Source organism: Taudactylus pleione, unplaced genomic scaffold (genome assembly GCF_031769625.1).
Source record: "Taudactylus pleione unplaced genomic scaffold, aTauple2 ptg000634l, whole genome shotgun sequence".
Lineage (NCBI taxonomy): Eukaryota > Metazoa > Chordata > Amphibia > Anura > Myobatrachidae > Taudactylus > Taudactylus pleione.
Window position 1 is genome coordinate 1,576,027 of NW_028285036.1, and position 19,532 is coordinate 1,595,558.

The 19,532-nt window shown below is 46.3% G+C and overlaps 1 protein-coding gene across 1 annotated transcript in view; it reads left to right on the forward strand.

The window, feature by feature from the left end:
- The window catches only part of ITPR2 (inositol 1,4,5-trisphosphate receptor type 2), a 318,547-nt gene that overhangs the window by 46,554 nt on the left and 252,461 nt on the right, over positions 1 to 19,532 (forward strand). The window lies entirely within an intron of this gene.

Genomic DNA, 19,532 nt, shown 5'->3' on the forward strand with positions numbered 1-19,532 from the left:
AGTGAATGGATAGGCTGCACTCTGTGATGTCACTGCTTCCTAGTGAATGGATAGGCTGCACTCTCAGTGATGTCACTGCTTCCTAGTGACTGGATAGGCTGCACTCTCAGTGATGTCACTGCTTCTTAGTGAATGGATAGGCTGCAGTCTCTGTGATGTCACTGCTTCCTAGTGAATGGATAGGCTGCATTCTCAGTGATGTCACTGCTTCCTAGTGAATGGATAGGCTGCATTCTCAGTGATGTCACTGCTTCCTAGTGAATGGATAGGCTGCATTCTCAGTGATGTCACTGCTTCCTAGTGAATGGATAGGCTGCACTCTGTGATGTCACTGGTTCCTAGTGAATGGATAGGCTGCATTCTCAGTGATGTCACTGGGTCCTAGTGAATGGATAGGCTGCATTCTCAGTGATGTCACTGGTTCTTAGTGAATGGATAGGCTGCAGTCTCAGTGATGTCACTGGTTCCTAGTGAATGGATAGGCTGCACTCAGTGATGTCACTGCTTCCTAGTGACTGGATAGGCTGCACTCTCAGTGATGTCACTGCTTCTTAGTGAATGGATAGGCTGCATTCTCAGTGATGTCACTGGGTCCTAGTGAATGGATAGGCTGCATTCTCAGTGATGTCACTGGTTCTTAGTGAATGGATAGGCTGCACTCTGTGATGTCACTGCTTCCTAGTGAATGGATAGGCTGCACTCTCAGTGATGTCACTGCTTCCTAGTGACTGGATAGGCTGCACTCTCAGTGATGTCACTGCTTCTTAGTGAATGGATAGGCTGCAGTCTCTGTGATGTCACTGCTTCTTAGTGAATGGATAGGCTGCATTCTCAGTGATGTCACTGCTTCCTAGTGAATGGATAGGCTGCATTCTCAGTGATGTCACTGCTTCCTAGTGAATGGATAGGCTGCACTCTGTGATGTCACTGCTTCCTAGTGACTGGATAGGCTGCACTCTCAGTGATGTCACTGCTTCCTAGTGACTGGATAGGCTGCACTCTCAGTGATGTCACTGCTTCTTAGTGAATGGATAGGCTGCAGTCTCTGTGATGTCACTGCTTCCTAGTGAATGGATAGGCTGCATTCTCAGTGATGTCACTGCTTCCTAGTGAATGGATAGGCTGCACTCTCAGTGATGTCACTGCTTCCTAGTGAATGGATAGGCTGCATTCTCAGTGATGTCACTGCTTCCTAGTGAATGGATAGGCTGCACTCTGTGATGTCACTGGTTCCTAGTGAATGGATAGGCTGCATTCTCAGTGATGTCACTGGGTCCTAGTGAATGGATAGGCTGCATTCTCAGTGATGTCACTGGTTCTTAGTGAATGGATAGGCTGCAGTCTCAGTGATGTCACTGGTTCCTAGTGAATGGATAGGCTGCACTCAGTGATGTCACTGCTTCCTAGTGACTGGATAGGCTGCACTCTCAGTGATGTCACTGCTTCTTAGTGAATGGATAGGCTGCATTCTCAGTGATGTCACTGGGTCCTAGTGAATGGATAGGCTGCATTCTCAGTGATGTCACTGCTTCCTAGTGACTGGATAGGCTGCACTCTCAGTGATGTCACTGCTTCTTAGTGAATGGATAGGCTGCAGTCTCTGTGATGTCACTGCTTCCTAGTGAATGGATAGGCTGCATTCTCAGTGATGTCACTGCTTCCTAGTGAATGGATAGGCTGCATTCTCAGTGATGTCACTGCTTCCTAGTGAATGGATAGGCTGCATTCTCAGTGATGTCACTGCTTCCTAGTGAATGGATAGGCTGCACTCTGTGATGTCACTGGTTCCTAGTGAATGGATAGGCTGCATTCTCAGTGATGTCACTGGGTCCTAGTGAATGGATAGGCTGCATTCTCAGTGATGTCACTGGTTCTTAGTGAATGGATAGGCTGCAGTCTCAGTGATGTCACTGGTTCCTAGTGAATGGATAGGCTGCACTCAGTGATGTCACTGCTTCCTAGTGACTGGATAGGCTGCACTCTCAGTGATGTCACTGCTTCTTAGTGAATGGATAGGCTGCATTCTCAGTGATGTCACTGGGTCCTAGTGAATGGATAGGCTGCATTCTCAGTGATGTCACTGGTTCTTAGTGAATGGATAGGCTGCACTCTGTGATGTCACTGCTTCCTAGTGAATGGATAGGCTGCACTCTCAGTGATGTCACTGCTTCCTAGTGACTGGATAGGCTGCACTCTCAGTGATGTCACTGCTTCTTAGTGAATGGATAGGCTGCAGTCTCTGTGATGTCACTGCTTCCTAGTGAATGGATAGGCTGCATTCTCAGTGATGTCACTGCTTCCTAGTGAATGGATAGGCTGCATTCTCAGTGATGTCACTGCTTCCTAGTGAATGGATAGGCTGCACTCTGTGATGTCACTGCTTCCTAGTGACTGGATAGGCTGCACTCTCAGTGATGTCACTGCTTCTTAGTGAATGGATAGGCTGCAGTCTCTGTGATGTCACTGCTTCCTAGTGAATGGATAGGCTGCATTCTCAGTGATGTCACTGCTTCCTAGTGAATGGATAGGCTGCACTCTCAGTGATGTCACTGCTTCCTAGTGAATGGATAGGCTGCATTCTCAGTGATGTCACTGCTTCCTAGTGAATGGATAGGCTGCACTCTGTGATGTCACTGGTTCCTAGTGAATGGATAGGCTGCATTCTCAGTGATGTCACTGGGTCCTAGTGAATGGATAGGCTGCATTCTCAGTGATGTCACTGGTTCTTAGTGAATGGATAGGCTGCAGTCTCAGTGATGTCACTGGTTCCTAGTGAATGGATAGGCTGCACTCAGTGATGTCACTGCTTCCTAGTGACTGGATAGGCTGCACTCTCAGTGATGTCACTGCTTCTTAGTGAATGGATAGGCTGCATTCTCAGTGATGTCACTGGGTCCTAGTGAATGGATAGGCTGCATTCTCAGTGATGTCACTGGTTCTTAGTGAATGGATAGGCTGCACTCTGTGATGTCACTGCTTCCTAGTGAATGGATAGGCTGCACTCTCAGTGATGTCACTGCTTCCTAGTGACTGGATAGGCTGCACTCTCAGTGATGTCACTGCTTCTTAGTGAATGGATAGGCTGCAGTCTCTGTGATGTCACTGCTTCCTAGTGAATGGATAGGCTGCACTCTGTGATGTCACTGCTTCCTAGTGAATGGATAGGCTGCACTCTCAGTGATGTCACTGCTTCCTAGTGTATGGTTATTAATTTAGTCTGCAAACTGGCTGCCTCCACTCTGTTTAAGTACAGGTTCTTTTTACGCTTTACAGATATATTTTTGAGGCAAGAATGTAAAACCTGCTGTGTTTGTTATTCTGTGGGGCTGGAATTACCTTGTCCTGGGAGATTACTTTAATCAGAGTATTAATCACTATGCTATCATATAAATAAAGCCATAGCTGGAAGCTTTCTGATCCTGATGACCTTGAGATACTTTACAGTATGTAGCCTTTAATAATGCTGTCCTATAATGTACACATGATATTAATATGTTATTATATACGTATCTGTATGGAGTCATCACTTCATTCTTCATTTGGGAAACGAGATTTGAGTGGGAAAATGCCCCCCTATTCTACACATTTTATGGATATTAAGTCCCCTTTGCTTTGATTTGTGTGACCTCGCGGATAAAATGTATTTAATAATCGGTATTTATGTAGCACGCATATTGTGCAGCACTTAGCAGAGAATATTTCAGTCATGCACATCAGTCCCTGCCTCAGGGGAGCTTACACTCTATCGGCGGTATTCAGTTGTTTTCACTGTCCGGATCTAAAGTGACAGGAAATCGCAGGCCGCTATTCAATTGTTCCTACTTTTCGCGCTGATCGCGCCCAAAGTGGTCGGGTTCAGCCGCGTAAATCAGCTACCCCCGACCAAAGTGCTGGGTGCGATCGCGAAAAGTGCCGTTTGGGCGCCCAAACAGGTCACTTTTCGCCCATTTCAGCTCGCACCCCCCTGGCGCTGCGAGCTGAAATGGAGCGCTGGCAGCTGACCGCGCCCGACAGGAGCAGCAACTGAATAGCTTTGTCTGGCGCGATAGGGGCTGGAAACAATTGAATTCCGCCCTATGGGTCCCACTTATTAATAAGGAAGGGATAATGAATTTTTCACTCTTATTTAATGCAAATTGGTGTTTAGGCTCCTTTCCGGAATCCATCAAGGCAGATACCGCAATGTCCCCTCATGTAGTGCGCAGCACTCCGCTCCCATTTCCCGTCCATGGAAACTGTACGGACTTTGTACTTACCAACGAGCGGTGTCTGCGACTTGTGATGGGCAAAACTCACCAGGTAATCCTGGCGTCCAGCTGCACCGGCGAGTTGTAATGTCCAGATGAGATGCCGGCATCCGGGTCATTACCCACAATGCAGTAGTGTGGTTTCGTCTCCTGGCTCTGATCTCCACCCCTTCCCTCGTCCTTTTCGCACCGTCCCTCCCACTCTGCTCCCTCCCTCCTGCTTTCTCCCTCCCACTATCCGCCCACTCCCTTCCACTCTAAGCCCCCCTTCTCTGTGCCCCCTCCCCTCCACTCATACGCTCGCCGGCATCCATAAGAAGAAAAAAATCGCTGCCAAGTACAATAGCGCTACCGCTCGCTGGACTGTAGGGCCGTGTTATATACTAGCAGCAGTTACCTGAATACTGACATTTAAACTAGGAGCTTCCATTATCCCACATATATACAATATCCTCTATATTATATACCCATAGCCAGAAGCTATTAATCTCTTGTTACTTTACTGCAGTGGTTCACAATCTGGGTGCTGTGGGGCACTTGCAGGGGTGCCCCGGATTGGTGGGCAAGTTTATGGTGAGTGCGATTGGCTGCCACCAGCGCTGGTTTTGCCTATCATAAAATATGTGAACAAAATAAACTGAAGCCCGGTCTTATGCCGCGTATCCGCTACGCGATGTTAGTGAGCGATTGCACGGTTACGACATCAATTAGCTACTGAACATGGTGGTCAATCTGCCGATGACCACAGACTGGCCATGTTCAGAGATGATTGTTGTGCCTACATGGAACGCTCAATCGTTCAGTGTAGGCACTGCATGGGGAAGGGGAACGACGGTCCGATTACGATGTTCTAATCGTACTGTCCTGCCGGTATCTGCTAGTGGATACGCGGTTAAAGACCAGATAACTGGATAAGCACAATTCACTTATTTTAATAATCTTTGCTGAGTTTTTCAATGAGAAACTTTTGGCCTTGGGCTGCTGTGGAAAAAAATACTGATACTGTAGGGCGTCGTGATTCCAGAAAGAGTTTAGGAACCACTACTGTACACGGTATAACTTTCTATAGCATCATTATAGTGATCCAAATTAAAATAAAATAAAATAATAAAATATATATATATATATATATATATATATATTTATGTGTTCACTCTAGCTCCGGCGGCAGGTAGGGCAACGTTATGCGTGCGCCCGAAAAGGGGGCGTGGTCATGAAAAGGGGGCATGTCTATAAGACGCGTCCCCTTTTCATCATACTTGGGGGCGTGCCCGGCGCTTACGGACATGTCGGGCAGCCCCCAAGCGCTGCAGAAAGGGAGAATAGACGCCGGGCACATGCGCCCGGCGTCTATTCTCCGGCGGTGACCGCGACATCGCATGTTTCCCCTCCCGCGGGACACTGCGTCCCGCGGGTGAGAACGGCACCCGCAGGCTGTGAGGCAGGGCGCTTTTTGCCTAGCGGGAATGCTATATATATAATATATATATATATATATATATCCTATAAATATTTTGATGAACCTACAGTACTAAAACCAAAAGGGCCTAGCTGCCCTTAGATGAGACAGTATGTGGTCGAATCAGGAGCAAGCGAGGCTCAATAGCGCATCTGCGCGCACTGGACCCGCTGATTTTAATAACAGCCCCAAATACTGCGTGTTCGGAGCTGCACTTACGGGGCAAGCTCACTTGCTCCAAACTGGTTCGGAGGCCTAAGAGTGCAACGAAAAACTCTGCGATGTGCGCGCAATGTCGTAGGAATGGTCAGGCGAAGACAGTCCGTGCGTAGAGGTGCGCCGGAAAATTGCAAAGGATTATCCCCCCCCCCCTAACTGGAGAATAAAGCTGGGTACACACTATACGATCTGTCGTTCGGGCGCGATCATTCTTCGCATTGTCCCATGTGCTGTTCCGCACAGCGGATGGGACGATTCAATGAACGACGCGGTGCTGTTAGATGCAGCATGTCACGACACATCGTGACCACCGTACATCCGATCATGTAGTGCGTACGGCGCATGATGTATCGCTGCTTCACACCGTCGCTGGGTCACACGCCGTATAGTGTGTACCCAGCTTAAGTTGCTTTGCTACCACAGTGCTCACACACTATATGCCAACTAATGAAATATCTGAAAACAGACTTGAAGCATTAAAAGCAGAAGTAAGTACATTCTCTGTGTGCATCGCCATGTAATATAATCCATTCCTGGGTTAATGATTATCCATGGACACAGGTCTGTAGGCTACTCGGAGCATGTCAGCCATTGTTCCCTTACAAGAGACTGTAAGCTAATCCTTGTTATACATTGTCTGCCCTTCTGTTACATGACCTTCCTTATGCTGGGCATACACTACCAGATAACATGTCTGTCAGACCGACAGACATTTTATCTGGCAGCCTGCCAGCCGCAGAAGTCGCCGGCGTTCGCTGTGAGAGAAATCTCACAGTGTATAGCCCGACATCCGCGCTCCGCCCCCGGGGGCGGAGACATTTCCCTGTTCCTTCCGTAGGAAGGAACACAGGAAATGTCTGTCTGTCGGCCGCGTTGGGCATACACTGCCCGATGCGGCCGACAGTTTACCCGCTAAATATCGCATCGGACGGGCATGCTGGACAATCCAGCATGCCCGACCGAGCAATATTTAACCCTCGGTCGCCCCCCCACACGCTACAATTATCGCGGCGATCCGCCGATATCGGGCGGATCGTCCCGATAATTGTAGCGTGTATGGCCAGCGTTACTAGTAACTGGATGATAACAGTTACTAAACCATGTACCTCTGTAGCAAACATATTATATTATTCTGTGTTTTAATTATATATATATATAGTTTTATTTATATATAGTTTTATTTATATATATATATATATATCAGCAGCCATACATGTTTGAGCTCATTGGTTCTCTGATCTCTAAAGCTGGGTACACGCTGAACAGACTACCTATCTGATGGTTGGTAAGTGTATACACCCTTACCAATTCATCTGCCCGATGTGCCGGGCTGGACCACCGGCTTCCCGACTTGGAAATCCCGGCAAGGGACTAATGATAGGCGTCGAAATACTGATGCATATCATTATCCACCCGCCGAAATACCGACGCCTGGCATATTGAACGAAAAAGTAAACCGGGCGTCGCGAGCGGACAGCTGTGGGTGGGGGGGTGTTTTAGGTTTAGGGGCTCCCGGGGGGACTTGGGGTCAGGCTAGGGGAAGGGGGGGAATTAGGCACCCCCAGGGGGAGGTTAGGTTTAGGCGCCCCCCCAGGAGGGTTAGGTTTAGGGTGCGGGGAGGGGGTGTTAGGTTTAGGCACCCCTGGGGGGAAGGTTAGGGTTAGCCACCCCTAAGGGAGGGTTAGGGGAGGGGGAGACTGTTAGGTATAGTTAGTTTACTCCGCAGTCGGGATCTTCACTGCTGCTGGTCTTCCGGCATCGGGATTTCGAGCCACCGGCTTTAAGTCCGGCTTAACAGCTCAATCTTTCAGATATATCGACCATCTGCTGTGCTGCACAGCAGTTCGGATATGTTTGTGAACGATGTCGTTGCTGTACAATTCCGGCGATGTACTATAGATATATCGCTTGTTCAGTGGAACGGGCGATATATCAATCGGTGTCTACCCAGCTTTAAATGTCTTTGTGTTCTCGATATCTGGAAACTTCAGATGAAGAACATCAGTTTAGCCAGTGAAATGCCCAGGGACAGTAAACGGGCACAGGCCAACCTTGACAAGAGGTAATTCTATAATTCTATTAGGGGGACAGAGTAAAGCGCCTCTTATCTCCTCCGCTGGGTTAAATAAATTCACGATTTAACCGTATAATTCCGTTTGCAAAGGAAGATGTTTGTTAGTTAATCTGTAATTGTGTAAAGTCCGTGTGGAGAAATGTGATGATGCTGAGTCAGGTCCGGCCTGAAATAACGCCTGTTCTGTTAGAATAACCATGGGCGCCGTATAATCGGCTCCGAATACCTGAGGCAGTGTAGAGCTAGAAAGCAAACCATCTCTGCGTCTTTGTTTTAGTGTATAGATGAAAATGTATTACCCTGACCTTAAAAATAATGGAAAAACTAAAATGTCAATTAAAACCCACAGTGGGAGCCGGGGTGCGCGCCTTAGGGGTCATTGGCTCCCACTGCAGCAACGGGACAGACTATAGAGGACCAGTCTATGGGCGCCAGGAACAGGGTATGTATTCTGCGAGGCCGGAGGCGATAGGGTGGTGACATCATATTCTGGAGACACACACACACACGCACACACACACACACACACACACACACACACACACACACACACACTAACACACTAACACACTATAGTATAGCTCCTGCAGTAGGACCTGACTTACATTGTCAGTTTAAGGTTCAAACATGGCTGCTGCTGCCCTGTTTCCATGGTGTCCGATATTAGCCACCATGTCTGAAGCTGGCTCCACCCTATGGGCGGGATGCAGCGAATGTAGTAATGTGATCAAACCCCGAAAATGCGTGTTTGACCACATCTCTCATATGCACCAATCGCCGGGATGCGATGCACTCCAGGGACCTGGTTGCGGTGGGTAACATCCTCTTCTTGATGGCTTTGCCTTATAGAAGCCTATGTGCTTCTATCTGGAGAGTGCTGTTTGAGGGATCCAATTGAAGCCCTATATGATATATCATCCAATATATCGTTCCGTTGCAGATAGGACGATATATCGTACACATCGTATAGTGTTTACACCCGATCCGTTATTCCCAACTGATGTCCTGCACAGTAGATGGGGACGATGCAATGAACGACGCGGTGCTGATACGTGCAGCATGTAACGACACATCGCGCCGTCGTACACCAGATCGTACAGTGTATACGGCGCGCACGTGGTATCGTTATATCGCATCGTACCATTATATGGTGTGTGCCCAGCTTGAGTCTACAGCTGCCAATCTAGGGCATGCCCAATTTAAAATATCACAAGTTATTCCAGGAGTTTGTGGTACCCGGCATAATAATTGCAGTTAGGTAAATAGTAATAAATATATTAATACATACATTTTTTTAGGGGTGCCATCTTTAAATATATATACAAGTCTGAGGCTGCGGATTCGGCAACTCCCCCAACTGGACGACAGCGTTCTGCATTTTGTTTCTAACGTTTACCTTTACAGACGAAAACCTGGCCAGTTACCGTAAATGATAGGGCAGGTCATAAAACTGGGTAATCGGCCTTGCACGGACATGTCACATTTGGCGCACAACATAAGGCCGAATGACGAATTGCCATGTATAAATCGGTGAATTCATACATAGGGTTTTCATCATTTAGTTGACAATAAATGACTTCGGGCAAAATTTACTAAGCGGCGGGTTCTACACCCCGGCAGTTTGGTGGTGGTCTTGCTATCCGCAGATTTGCAAAGGCCAAAACCGCCGTCAAAACTAATTTTAAAATAGAATAGAACAGTACTGTCATTTAGAAACCGCCACCAAACACCTAGGCTTCAGAACCCGCCGTCAAACCGCCGGGATTTAGAACCCGAAGCTTAGTAAATTTTGCCCGAAGTAATTTATTGTCAACTAAATGATGAAAACCCTATGTATGAATTCATCAATTTATACATGGCAATTCGTCATTCGGCCTTATGTTGTGCGCCATGCAAGGCCGATTACCCAGTTTTATGACCTGCCCTATCATTTACGGGAACTGGCCAGGTTTTCGTCTGTAAAGGTAAACGTTAGAAACAAAATGCAGAACGCTGTCGTCCAGTTGGGGGAGTTGCCGAATCCGCAGCCTCAGACTTATATATTTAAAGATGGCACCCCTTAAAAAAAATGTATGTATTAATATATTTATTACTATTTACCTAATTGCAATTGCCGTTCATATGTTTTGCTGTTTGTTTTTGATCCCAAATGACCAAAAGACCACCTGTTAATGCTGCGTAATGTGTCTCCCGGTGTTTGTGAGGCGATGTAAGAAAATAACTTTGTTTTTGCTTAAACTGTGATAACCGTCACCAGTATGTTTTCCCTCGTGGTTTATGTATGACAGCTGTGAGAAAGTATTGATATATTCTAAATAATGAGGAACTACAGAGGTTGTATGCAAAATAGAGTGCAGTGAGGTTCCTGGCTCGCTACAGTGCAGTCCCAGTTATCTTCTGGGAGGTGTCTGGGCTGGTTCCTGTTCTGTCTATCAAATATGGTTTTATTTTAAAAATGAAAACTATGCACTTGGTTAAGTTCTTTTGAAATTTTTTTTTTTCTTTTTTGAGCGGTGTTTGACTTCACAATCAGAGATGACGGAGTCCATGTAGTAACGTGCCGCTTATCACTGCGCTAAGAGACCTGCATCGCCGCTTATCGCCACAATGCAGGATGCGTAAGCCCTGGAATGTATCATAGAGGGAGGTGCAGTGGTGACTCACGTTACCAGCAATCTCTGTATCACGCACACCTAGAGCTGAGGCGTTGGAGAATGCAGGGGCGTATCTAGAATGAGTGCAGGGTGTGCGGGGCACACGGGCCCCTGTCCAGGGGGGCCCCGCACCGCACACCCTGCACCCATAATATTACTTAACTCTCCGGAGTCCCACGTCGGGGCGGGGGTCTGGCGCTGTAAAAAGCGGCTGGAAAATGGCCACCGCGGCCATTTTCCCTTCGTATGCGCAGTACAGGGAAAATGGCCTCTGCAGCCGTTTTCCCGGTGAGCTGCGCATACTCTATAGACTCTGGGCGCACTCTAGTGCCCAGAGTCTATAACTCCGGCGCTGGCCACGCACAGCTCCGTGCACTGCCAGCCGCCGGACAGAGAGGAAACTGCACATGGGCCTCCTCCTCTCTAGAAACGTGCCCTGACAGAATAGCTCTTGTGGGCCGCGTTGCACATGCGTAAGATCCCCACAATCCACAGCATCTCGTTGAGTGCAGACGGTGCAAGCGTAACGACATCCTGAGGTGTAAGTAAGTAACCTTAGCGCCATCCTCAGATATGTAACTAGATAAGTGATAAAAAGCTCTGCGTTTAGTAAGTGCTCATCACACTTTGGAGCTGATTCAGACCCGTTCGCTAGGATGCGTCCGCTCGTAGCTGGCCGATATTTGCAATCTGTGCATGCGGAAGCATTGCAATGCGCGTGCGCGAACTATTGCGAACGCTCGGGAAGCGGTCGCTCGCTGCGCATAGACAGCCCAGCAGAGTGAGTGACAGGAGAAGCCGTTTGTGGGTGGTGACGGGCTGGCCACTAGAAATGGGAGAGTGGAGGTGCGAACGCAGGCGTGGCTGAGCGTCTTAACGCCATTTCAGAGGCGTGCATAATTAACAGCAGCGTCATTGTACACGTCACCTGGTTGTATTTCACACTGAAGTTATCGCAGTGCTTGCGGTAGGGTTTGTTCTGCCTCAAGCGCTGTGATCGCATCCGATGGTGCTCGATGTACCGATGGTTTCATGCACTTCCAGGAGATGAGGTGTGCAAGTGGGCATCTTATGAATGGCTGGTGGGCGTCTGCATACACACAGTGATCGCACGCCAAGACATAGTGGGCGTGCTAATGCCTTGCCGTGCAATCGCCTGCCTCGCTGGCCGTGCGCTGGATTTACATATGCAGGGTGCGAGCGAACACATCTAGCGAGCTGGTTTGAATGAGCTCCTTTGGGAGGGATGTACTAAATGGGGAAATGTGGTTAAACCCCGATAATGCTGGGTGTTAAACTCGGAAGTCCCTCTATCGGGGGCATCACAAACGAGACAGCTCTTATCAGGATAGCTGTCCTTCGCGATATTCTACATATACCGCGGAATCAACTGCGCATGTACCCGATGAGAGGCGGGATGTACTGCACAGCGAATGCAAGCCTTAGTACATCCCGCCCTTTGGCTGTGGCGTTATTAAGAGTAGCCAAAGGCACCTCCAGAGAAGTCTCAGACTTATCCTCAGTCTGCCTTTTACCACATTTTGGGGAAGTAATAATAAATCCCTTGGTGAAAACGCAGAACAAAAGGCGTTATCACCTCTTGATACCTTTACCCCTATGCTCATGTTGGCTTGTTTATAATTGAACACAACCCACTATATAACTGTCAGTCTGTGGCTTCCTGCTGCCTTCATTCCCCTCCTCACATCATGTCACTGCTCCTGTCACATGCAGCCCTGTCCTCACACACACATCCCTCATCTCCTGATATACTCTGTGCTGCTGGGGGACCCTGCTCCTTCCACTATATAACTCTCAGCCTGTGGCTTCCTGCTGCCTCCATTCCCCTCCTCACATCATGTCACTGCCCCTGTCACATGCAGCCCTGTCCTCACTAACACATCACTCATCTCCTGATATACTCTGTGCTGCTGGGGGACCCTGCTCCTTCCACTATATAACTCTCAGTCTGTGGCTTCCTGCTGCCTCCATTCCCCTCCTCACATCATGTCACTGCCCCTGTCACATGCAGCCCTGTCCTCACTACTAACACATCACTCATCTCCTGATATACTCTGTGCTACTGGGGGACCTGCTCCTCCCACTATATAACTCTGTCTGTGGCTTCCTGCTGCCTCCATTCCCCTCCTCACATCATGTCACTGCCCCTGTCACATGCAGCCCTGTCCTCACTACTAACACATCACTCATCTCCTGATATACTCTGTGCTGCTGGGGGCCCTGCTCCTCCCACTATATAATTCTACGCGTGTGGCTTCCTGCTGCCTTCATTCCCCTCCTCACATCCTGTCACATGTAACCCAGCCTTCACTAATATCCCTTTTCCACCAAAAACCAGGGGACACTAAGCACGCGTCGGAGCCGAGTTTTACTCAATTCACACCGGCGGATGGAAGCAGGCTATTCCCAGGTCCAGCCAGTCACACCAGACCCGGGTCTTCCGGCTTTACACTGGACAGAGTGGATGTCATCTCCAAGTGCAACTGAAGCCAGCCAATCCTCGTTTGAGGCATTACCCGAGTCATGCTGTTCACACCGCACTGTTACCCGGGTTCGACCCTGGTAGCTTCTGGGGTCAGATTCCCGGCTAACATGACCAGGTTTAATTTTCTTAGACCCTTTTACACCAAATGTCGACCCGGGTTGCCCCGGCAATAAAACTTCACTTATCTCCTGATATACTCTGTGCTGCTGGTGCAGGCAGCCCTGTCTGAACTAGCACAAGAGTACAGTTCACTTCCTCGCATAACATCAGTGCCCCATCTCCTCAAATACTTTGTGCTTCTGTGAACATTTGGAAACTTACTGGCAAACATTATCAACCACTTTTGTTACACAGACGATGATGAATGACAAAAAAGTGATTTAGTCCAATGCATTCAAAAAGAACAATTATAGTATGACTGGTTGCTATGGGTTACAGCACATATGTGTTCATTGCACCTTGGCCCTCATTCAGAGCCGCTCGCTATTTGCGGTCGTTCGTTTTCTAAAAAGGGGTGGCTATTCAAATGAACCGTTCGCACTTTGCGGTCTGTTCACGCCTCTGAGTCTGAACGAGCGAGCAAAACATGCGAACGTAAATTTGAAAAATACGCCCCCTGGCCGCTCGCACCATACGTCATGTCCGCTATTTATTAGATTAATCGAGTACATCGACCAGCGTATGAACTGCTCGCTATTCTTGTGGTTGGTTTTTTCAACCACTATTTTGCGAGCAGTTCTGAGTTAAAAAAAAACCAAGTGACGTGGTCAGTGACGCTGCTGGATTAATTATGCACTCCCTTAAAACGCCCGTTTTGACCTTTAAGCACGCCTGCGATCGGATTTCCACTCCCCGTTTTCAAGCACCTTCCCCTGTTACCACCCACATACGCCTCCTTCTGTCACTCATATTAGCAGGCATTCACTATTTTGCGAACACATGAATTTCGACCGCACTGACTGGTTCGCGCATGCGTATAACGATCCGTACGCATGCGCAGTTCGGCAAACATCGCTCGGAGCGAACGAGCTGCCGCTTACGAGTGGCTCTGAATCAGGCCCTTTGTTCCTAATAATAAGTTCCATTGTTTTGTTCTGATATATACATGTAAAACTCTCACTTCAGTCTTCCAAAAATGAATTTTTAGCCTATCAACTTACTAGAATCTAGATCAAATTAAAGGTCCAGATTCAAATGGCGGAATCTAGGCCACGCTCCTATCTGGGTCTGAGGTCTGCACCCACAGGACGGCCGCACACACTGACTACACACCTTGTCTGGCAGTGTGGTACAGCGTGGAGTGTAAACTGTGTGAGCTCAGCCTCTAGGACTAGAGTCATGGATGGAGGTTAAACAAACATTGCAAAGATTATCACTTTGGTTTCCAGGGTCTTAGTGATGTAATGTGATCCTGTGACTAAATGCAGCTCTGACAATCAGTAACGGCAGGAGCCACAATACCCGCCTGCCCCCAGTGCCCTTAGATCAGACAGCTCGCGCCCCGCTCGCGCCCGATAGCCTGTCCTGTGAAACAGGAAACAGATGTGTCAGGGCAGATTTGTTTAGTGGCTCCAGTTTGTGGCGCAAAGACGGAAGTGACAGCGTTACTAGAGCAGATGTGTTAGAGTGTTGTAATAAGTTTCTCATTCTGCTGTAAAATCAACTTCTTTTAGTTACATAACAGGAGCCGGACTTCTTGAAAAGTATGTTTATTTCTGAAGCTGCATCCACACACGATTTTTGAACGATTATCGTTAAACTATATCGTTTAACGATAATCGTTTGAAAAAAAATCGTTCACTTTCTGCGTCAAACGATGAACGATTATCGTTCATGCGCGTTCACGTTTGTAGTTCAGTCAGACTTGTCAACTCAACGATTTTCAGTAAGGGTATATGCAAAAATCGTTTGTAGTTCTAAAAAATCGTTCATTACACTTTAAAAAAATCTGACAGAAAATCGTTCATAAAAATCGTTGGTAACAAAATCGTTGTGTGTGTGTATGCAGCTTAAAGCTGCATAAGGAGCATACACACGGTCAGATTTGTCAGACTTGTCAGATTTGTCAGATGAACGATTAAACGATTTGAACGATTTGAACGATTTGAACGATTTTACCAAAGTTTTGAACGATTTGAACGATTGAACGATTTTTGACTGCATTAAAATGAATGGAATCGTCCAAGTCTGACTGCAAACACATCAGATGTCAGAAATCGTTATCTGACCATCGGGAACGTGCATCGTTGATCGTCCATCGTTCAGGCATGTCAGATATGAACGATTTTCCTTCAGATATGAACGACTGAACGATTTTTAAATCGTTATCGTTCAGATCTGAAGGAAAAATCTGACCGTGTGTATGCACCAATACACACACGATTTTTTGAACGATTATCGTTAAACTATATCGTTTAACAAAATCGTTCACTTTCTGAGTCAAATGAACGATTATCGTTCATGCGCGTTCACGTTTGTAGTTTGTAGTTCAGTCAGACTTGTCAACTCAACGATTTTCATTAAGGGAATATGCAAAAATCGTTTGTAGTTCAAAAATATCGTTCATTACACTTTAAAAAATCTGACAGAAAATCGTTCATAAAATCATTGGTAACAAAATCGTTGTGTGTGTATGCAGCTTAACTGTGCTTTTGCTTATGGGACAGTCTGTTTCAGATACGGGTTCATTGCTGAATGCAGAGACGTATATCCAATATTTTTGTGCAAAGTGGACGCTTTGGCCTTGGTGTATATAAACCGCTCCATGACCGCCATTGTGATTATTGGACGCACCTCCAGGCAATTGTTTTGTGGGCAGATTTATGGTACGTCACTGAGCTGTGCATGCTAGAAAATTTAGAACGCCAGTTCAGAGTCCTGCCAATAAATACTTTATGCCCCCCCCCATAATTACAACCCCCATAAAATACTGCTTGTGAAGCCTCCTACTTGCCTACTAGCTTTATTTTGAGATTGTAAAGCAACACCTATGCGCCCCGTACTGAAGCGGGCGTGCACTACTCTGTCCGAGAGCCGCGTCATAAAATTCACTTACGTCATACTGTAAATGAGCCCCAAAGCAGTTACATAGTTCGGCACATATAAACGCCATCTACATTACCATTGGCGTGAATGTGCATGAAAACTAGTATGCACCCTATTTTCTAGCATTTTGTTGCTAAAATCATGTTTTGTTCATTCATTAAACCCAGATTAGATCACTCTCAGGTGAAATACGTCAGTTCAACATCTCTGCGCTGTTACTGTGCGGAGGCTTCTTGCAAATATCTTTTTATAAAGGGTGGATGTGGGGCCTTTACAATATCTTCAACTTAAAGGGTTTTTATTGTTAGTTTTTTAAGAATGAATCCAATCCAGGTTACCGCATTGCGGAATAAGGGGAATGGGCCGAAACCGTATCATCACACGGAGTTGGGTTGACGGCTGTGGTGAGCTCCCCGGTTGTTTCGTCATAGAGCTCAGTGACCACAATATGACCGTCTGTCGTAATACACCCCATCAATCTGAGCTTGGGTGCCCCCACAGGGGGAGAAAATATGGGGTATCATTTGCAGAGAAGGTGTTATGCCCTAGGTACTATTAATAGATCGCGTCCTGCGCCTTCCGGACAAACTTCACCAGAGAACCACGTTTCCAAGGGACAAGGACGTGACCACAGGATTTGCATCATCTTCGCTTTCGCTGCCCAATGCTGTGATCCGCGCCTTTGCGCAGCGGTGTGCGGGACCATGTTGTATGGGGAAGTAGAAATGAATACCAAAGAGTCAGTTAATAATTTATCAGGTAAACAGTGAGAAGTGGAGCCCGTGTGATTATAGGGCTGAGGATGAAGAAAGTAGTTCTGCCAAAAACTAAAAAAATAAATAAAATAAAAAAAAATAAATGTTTCAAAATTATTTTCCAATTCCAGTGACCTTTGTGTATAATTTGGGGCCTATATGGGGAAAAAAATGATTGAATGCATTCTCTGTATATTTCCCGATAATTACAATTCTCTTGTTTGTACGTTATTCCAGTGACGATCTTCATCCTGCGTCACAGGCTCCATCCGCCCTGCCTTGTCTGTGTAACTACTATAAGCCAGAGTAATGCATAGCTGCGTAGCAGCAGATCACTCACCGGTCTATCTCGGGGCGCCTGCACAATAGGGATTTATTTTTTATTTTTTATTATTATATATAATTTTTTTTTTTTTTTTTATTATTATTATTATTTTTTTTTTTTTTATTTCTTGCAGGCGCAGAATAAATTGTTACTGACTTCACTGAGTCGTTTACCAAAATTTACTTCAAACATGTCTCTAGAATCTCTTATGTGGGTTACACACTTGAATGATGTCACTGATAACCTGCCTGACGATCGTACACAAACAATATTGTTCATACACAATAAACAGCCATCGTTGATATCCGAACTATATGTCTGTTCAGAGGATCGTGACCAATCAGTCGTTTCTCTGTACACACTGTCAGATATTCGTGTTGAACCTTTCGCGCAGTCATTTGGTTGACCATACACGCTGCACGATATCAACCACATACAGTCAGGTGCATAAATATTGGGACATTGACAGAATTTTCATATTTTGGCCTCTATTCACCACCACAATGGCTTTGAAATGAAACAAACAAGATGTGCTTTAACTGTGGACTTTCAGATTTAATTTGAGGGTAATTACATCCAAATCAGGTGAACGGTGTAGGAATTACAACGGTTTCTATATGTGCCTCCCACTTTTTAAGGGGCCAAAAGTAATGGGACTATCAACTCAAAAGCTATTTCATGGACAGGTGTGGGCTATTGCCTCGTTATTTCATTATCAATTAAGCAGGTAAAAGGTCTGGAGTTGATTCTAGGTGTGACATTTGCATTTGGAATCAGTTGCTGTCGACTCTCAATATGCGATCCAAAGAGCTGTCACTATCAGTGAAGCAAGCCATCATTAGGCTGAAAGATAAAAACAAACCCATCAGAGAGATAGCAAAAACATTAGGTGTGGCCAAATCAACTGTTTGGAACATTCTTAAAAAGAAAGAACGCACCAGAGAGCTCAGCAACACCAAAAGACCCGGAAGACCACGGAAAACAACTGTGGTGGATGACAGAAGAATTATTTCCCTGGTGAAGAAAAACCCCTTCACAACAGTTGGCCAAATCAAGAACACTCTCCAGGAGGTAGGTGTATATGTGTCAAAGTCAACAATCAAGAGAAGACTTCACAAGAGTGAATATAGAGGGTTCACCACAAGATGTAAACCGTTGGTGAGCCTCAAAAACAGGAAGACCAGATTAGAGTTTGCCAAACAACATCTAAAAAAGCCATTACAGTTCTGGAACAACATCCTATGGACAGATGAGACATAGATCAACTTGTACCAGAGTGATGGGAAGAGAAGAGTATGGAGAAGGAAAGGAACTGCTCATGATCCAAAACATACCACCTCATCAGTGAAGCATGGTGGTGGTAGTGTCATGGTGTGGGCATGTATGGCTGCCAACGGAACTGGTTCCCTTGTATTTATTGATTATGTGACTGCTGACAAAAGCAGCAGAATGAATTCTGAAGTGTTTCGGGCAATATTATATGCTCATATTCAGTCAAATGCTTCAGAACTCATTGGACGGCGCTTCACAGTGCAGATGGACATTGACCCGAAGCATACTGCAAAAGCAACCAAAGAGTTTTTTAAGGCTAAAAAGTGGAATGTTATGCAATGGCCAAGTCAATCCCCTGACCTGAATCCGATTGAGCATGCATTTCACTTGATGAAGACAAAACTGAAGGGAAAATGCCCCAAGAACAAGCAGGAACTAAAGACATTTGCAGTAGAGGCCTGGCAGAGCATCACCAGGGATGAAACCCAGCATCTGGTGATGTCTATGCGTTCCAGACTTCAGGCTGTAATTGCCTGCAAAGAATTTGCAACAAAGTATTAAAAAGTGAAAGTTAGATTTAGGATTGTTTAGTTTGTCCCATTACTTTTGGCCCCTTAAAAAGTGGGAGGCACATATAGAAACCGTTGCAATTCCTACACCGTTCACCTGATTTGGATGTAATTACCCTCAAATTAAATCTGAAAGTCTGCAGCTAAAGCACATCTTGTTTGTTTCATTTCAAAACCATTGTGGTGGTGAATAGAGGCCAAAATATGAAAATTCTGTCAATGTCCCAATATTTATGCACCTGACTGTATCTTTGATATATCGCCTCTGCCGCGCAGCATGGCCGATGCGATTATATCTGTACTGTACGTCATTGAAAGATGAATTGGGTGTACACACGCAAAAATGGTCGCTATGACCTATCGTTCGCTTCTACGCGCGATTTGGTGTCTAATGTGCACCCAGCATT